Genomic DNA, 6000 nt, shown 5'->3' with positions numbered 1-6000 from the left:
CAACTGAGCAATACCCTGTCTCAAAAAAAAAAAAAAAAAAAAAAAAGAGAGAGAGAGAGAGAAAAGAAAAGAAAAAAATATATATCTTCCATATCTCTGGAAATTAGCACACTGTCTTGAAATCAGTTATAAGGCTGCATAGAGAATCATCATGAACAAGCTTTTGAGTTTCATGAGCACAAAAGCATAGAGAGGTGGGTGGCTACTGAAAGGCAGAACAGTGTGTCATCGGGGAAGGCACAGAAGTCTTTCCAAGATACAGCACACCGTGCAGTTCAACATGTAACTTCATACATGCCAGCTCTTCTTGCCCTGAGCAAGGTGGGAATTGTGGGTGCCATTTTAAAGATTAGCAAATGAGACTCAGAGAAAGAAAATGATTTGCCCCACATGGGAAAGGCAGAAGTCTGACTCCAACTAGGGGTGGGTAGCATGTTTGGCCATGGACATTCCAGATGACTTGGTGACAAGAAGAAAGCATGTGTGGAAGGAAAGGGAAGCCATATTGACTCTGAATTACATGTTGCCCTACACTGCGGCGGCTCCTTCTTCCTTCTCTTCCAAAAGGGAAGAACCAAACACATCACCAAGAGGAATGCCCACCAGGTGCTCCTGAGAGATGACCTGCACTGTAATACTGTTCCATGGGCCATCTAGTAGGGGAGAGAGCCTTGGAAAGGGACGGGCACCAGCTCTTCGGAACCTAAGCCCTTTCCAGTGCTGCCCAAGAAGGCTCAGAGTGATGCTCTCTAGCTCCACTCTACAGCAAATAATAGCACTGTGAAGTTTCACTGTAATAAAGAGATGATTCAGTGATTACTCAGAGAAACCATAGAATTTCAGAGATGCGCTCCTTAACCACAAACGTGTACAGCAGTGCCAGCTTCTTCTCCCTGCTGCAGCCTTCGCATTTGGGGTCAGATCTGAGTAATAAATGACATCCTAAATGACTGGTGACAGTGTTCACTCTTCCTTCCTCCCCAGCCCCACCACACTCAGAACTCAGCCACTGTGGCAAAATTTTAATACAAAGCCTTCAACAAGAGCAGTGAAACTTGTCTTCTCTTCATTTTCTCACAAGCCTCAAACTGATACTGGAAATTTTTTTCTCTGTCTCCAGTGTAATCGAAAAATATATTTTTATTAAGCAGAAATCCAAAAGTCAAGCCTATTTTTAGAATGGGAAATTACATTACAGAGGATGATTTTTTTTTCCAAAAGGTTTATAAGTATCAACTATGTAAGAGCCACAGAAGGGTTTTGTTTGTGACAATCACCTCAGGGCTTTGAAGAGAGCTTAGGGGCTGGGATTCTTGGAAATCAACAATCTGAAGTCGTTTGAAAGAATAAACCAAATTTCCAGCTCAAAAAGCATGGACAAGTGATGAGTTTACATCCATAATGATGCCCTCCCACAGCTTCTTAGGAGGGAAACAAAAACCATCCCATAACATTTATTATGTAGGTCATGGATACAATGGCTGTGACAGTTAACTGTATAAGTCAACTTGACAGGATCACGAAATGTTCCGCTATCTGGTTAAACATTATTTCTGGGTATGTCTGGAATAGATCAGCCTTTGAATCAGTGAACTAAGTAAACTGGTTTGCCCTCCTCCATGGGGGTGGGCAGTATCCAATCTGTTGGAGGCCTGAACAGAACAAAAAGGCAGAGAAAGGGAGGAGTCAACCTCTCCCTGCCTGACTGCCTTAACTTGGACATCCATCTTCACCTGCCCTCAGCACTCACAGTCCTCAGGCCTTCTGACTCACACTGGACTGTATACCATTGGTTTTCCAACTTGTAGATGATAAGACATATATACAAACAGAGCGAGAAAGACAGAGAGAGGCCGAGAGAGAGAGACTGAAAGAGGGAGGGAGGGGAGGGAGGGAGAAGCAGGGAGAGGGAGGGAGAGACAGAGAGGGAGGGAGAGACAGAGAGGGAAGGAGAGACAGAGAGATACAGAGAGACCGAGAAATACAGAGACAGAGAGGGACAGAGAGAGAGGGACAGAGAGAGAGGGACACCAAGCAAGGGAGAGAAGCCAAGAGAGGGAGAGAAGCCGAGAGAGAGAGAGAGAACCCGAGAGAGAGAGAGACACTGAGAGAGAGGTGCCAAAAGAGAGACGCCGAGAGAGAGACGCCGAGAGAGAGAGAGAGACGCCGAGAGAGAGAGAGACGCCGAGAGAGAGAGAGACACTGAGAGAGAGAGAGACACAGAGAGAGAGACAGAGAGAGAGGAAAGCAGGATCCTAGTGGTTCTGGTTTTCTGGAGAACCCTAACACAATGATGTACCTCAAAAGAGTGTTTTCTAAACCCCGTTTATTCACACATCACTGTGATTCTAACCTCTACTCTTATTTCCTTAATATTTTTCTTTAAACAAAATTATTCTTTTACATTAAAACAAAGGTACATATCACTACCATAAATAGCAAAGATCAATACAAAAATTAACATAACAAAAACAAAACAATGAGCTTAAATTCTAGCCTGATGCCATCACCTGCCAAAAACTCAGAGCCTGCCTGCTGTTCTCTTTTTATTGTGAGGGAGGTCAGCAACTGTTTAGGCATTACTGAGTGGGTAGCATCCAGCTACATTTAGGTAATTGAAAGGACTAAAAAGGGAGTCACTACTTCATGTTGCAAACCAGTGCTATAGAATGTCATGTCCATGTTTGGCCTTAAATTTCCCCACTTCTCATCAGGGGACTGGGACCCACACTGCAGGAAAATATTTCACTAATGCCTTCACCTAGCATCAGTTAATTAATCAGAGATTAATTAGAGTTCTTGTTCACAAACAGAAATGGAATGAAATAAATTCGTTCAACCATCATGGAAAAGTGTGGTGATTCCTCAAAGAACTAAAAACAGAACTACCATTCAACCCAGCAATCCCATTACTGGGTATATACCCAAAGGAATATAAATCGTTCTATCATAAAGACACATGCACATCTATGTTCATTGCAGCACTATTTGCAATAGCAAAAACATGAATCAACCTAAATGTCTATCAGTGGTAGCCTGGATAAAGAAAATGTGGTATATATGCATGATGAAATACTATGCAACCATCAAAAAGAATATGATCATGTCCTTTGCAGGAACAGGGATGGAGCTGGAGATCAGTATCCTTAACAAGTGAATGCAGCAACAGAAAACCAAATACTGCATGCCCTCACTTGTAAGTGGGAGCTAAATAATGAATATACATGGACATAAAGAACGGAACAATAGACACTGGGGACTCCTTGAGAGTGGAGGGTGGGGAGAGGGAGAGGATCAGAAAAAATAACTATTAGGTACTATGCTTAGTACCTGGGTGATGAAATAATCTGTACACCAAACCCCTAAGACATGAGTTTACCTACGTAACAAACCTGCACATGTACCCCTGAACCTAAAATTAAAAAATTTTTTGAAAGAAGAAAGGAGAGTGAGTGATCTGTCCTCCCTCTCACATGGACAGTACTTCGTAGATATAAAGAGATCTTGTGCCCTGTATCTCACTTAACCACTCTGTGTAACAAACCACCCAAACCTTCAGTGACAACAGTCAGTTTTCATCACTTTCTTAGCTGTGAGTAGCATGGAGGCCAAGGGATCTCAGCTGGGCCTAGCTGGGTACTTGCCTGGAATGACTCTGATCTATGTTTCTCATTGTCCTCCAGGGACTAATAGGTTAGTGGGGGCATACTTTTTCTTGGCACTGGCAGAAGAGCAAGATCATAATTGGCAGCACAGGGAAACTTTTAAGGCATAAGCTTAGAACTCTAATACTATTCTTCTCCCCACAAGCCATTGGCCAAAGCAAGTTACTTAGTCAAATCCAAAATCAAAAGCATGGAAACACATACTGTCCACATTGAGGCCATGGCAAAGGTATAACCACAGGCAGGGATAAAGAATTGGGAACAACAGTTCAATCTATCACACTCAATATCTCCTTTGATCTTTCTGGAAACCTCCATTTGAGTATCCTTTAGAGCCAAATGCAACATGATCAGAACTAAATTTAAATTCTTAACATTTATGATCAGTTGATTCTCAACAAGAGTGCAATGACCATTTAATGGGGGAAAGAATAGTGTTTTCAACAAATGGTGCTGGGACAACTAGTTAGCTCCACACAAAACAATGAAGTTGGACCCCACCTCATACCATATATGAAAATTAACTCAAAATGGATGATACACCTACATGTAAGAGCTAAAGCTATACAACTCTTAGAAGAAGACATAAGAGTAAATTAGGCCAGGTGTGGTGGCTCATGCCTGTAATCCCAGCATTTTGGGAGGCCAAGGCAGGTAGATAACCTGAGGTCGGGAGTTCAAGACCAGTCTGACCAACATGGTGAAACCCCGTCTCTACTAAAAATACACAAAATTGGCCAGGTGTGATGGTGTGCACCTGTAATCCCAGCCATTTGGGAGGCTAAGGTGGGAGAATTGCTTGAACCCAGAAGGTGGAGGTTGCAGTGAGCCAAGATCATGCCACCGCACTCCAGCCTGGGCAACAAAGTGAGACTCCATCTCAAAAAAAAGAAGACAGGAGTAAATAAATCTTTATGACCTTGGGTTAGACAACTGGTTTGTCAGATGTAACACCAAAAGCGCAAGCATCAAAAGAAAAAAAAGATAAATCTAACATCAAAATTTAACATGTTTTGTTTCAAAGGACACTATAACTATTAAGAAAATGAAAAGACAACGCACAGAATGCAAGACATATTTGCAATCCATAGATCTGATAAAGGTCTAGTATACAGAATATATTTTTAAAGCTCTTAAGACTCCACACTAGAAAGACAACTCAATTTCTTAAAGGGCAAAGGATTTGAATAAACATTTCTCTAAACAGGATATGAAAATGGCCAATACATACATAAAACGATGCTCAACATCATTAGTCATTAAGAAAATACAAATCAAAACCACAATGAGATAGCACTTAAAACACACTGGGCTGAAATTAAAAAGACAATAAAAAGGGACATCAAGGATGTGAAAAGACTGGAACCTTCACACATTGCTGGTGCATTGCAGAATGGTGCAGCACCTTTGGAAAAAGTTTGACAATTCCTCAAAATGGTAAACATAGATTATCATATGACTTAGCAATTTCACTTCTAGGTATATAGTCAAGAGAAATAAAAATATCCGTCCACCCAAAAACTTGCACACAAATATTCATAGCAGCATTATTCATAGAGCCAAAATGCAAAAAATGACCTAAATATTTGTCAACAGATGAATCAATAAACAAAGTACGATATATCCACACAGTGAATTTTTCTTTTTCCTTTTTTTTTTTTTTTTTTTTTTTGAGACAGGGTCTCGCTCTGTTATCCAGGCTGGAGTGCAGTGGTACAATCATGGCTCAATGCAGCCTCAACCTCCTGGACTAAAGATATAAGAATGACAAAAGTAAAAAATAGTGGGAAAAAAACCTGGAGAGGATTCAGTGTGATTACTCATATATTGTTCATGGAAATGTAAAATGGTACAGTCACTCTGGAAAATAATATGGCAGTTTCTTTTAAAACTAAAAATGGATTGACCATACAATCCAGCAATTATATAGTAAATTGGGCATTCATCATACAGAAATGAAAACATTTTCACCAGAAACTAGTACACAAATGTTCTCAGTAGCTTTATTTGTAATAGCCAAAAACTGCAAACCATCCAAATATCTTTCAAAGGGCAAATGGCCAAAAAATCTTTGGTACATGCATTACTATGGATTACTACTCAGCAATAAAAAGGAGCTAACTATTGATACATGTTCCTCATGTATATAAGGAACAAGGAAGTTGTGCTCAGAAAAGCCAACCTCAAAAAGATACATACGTACTGCATGTGTCCATTTATGTAATATTCATGAAATGACATAATTATAGAATGTAGAACAGGTTAGTGGTTTCCAGGGGTTAGAGATGTTAGGGAGAGGGGGTGGGTGTGGCCATAAAGAGGAAGCAGAAAGGAA

The sequence above is a fragment of the Chlorocebus sabaeus genome, chromosome 12, assembly GCF_047675955.1.
Source record: "Chlorocebus sabaeus isolate Y175 chromosome 12, mChlSab1.0.hap1, whole genome shotgun sequence".
NCBI classification, from domain to species: domain Eukaryota; kingdom Metazoa; phylum Chordata; class Mammalia; order Primates; family Cercopithecidae; genus Chlorocebus; species Chlorocebus sabaeus.
This window is presented reverse-complemented; position numbering follows the sequence as displayed.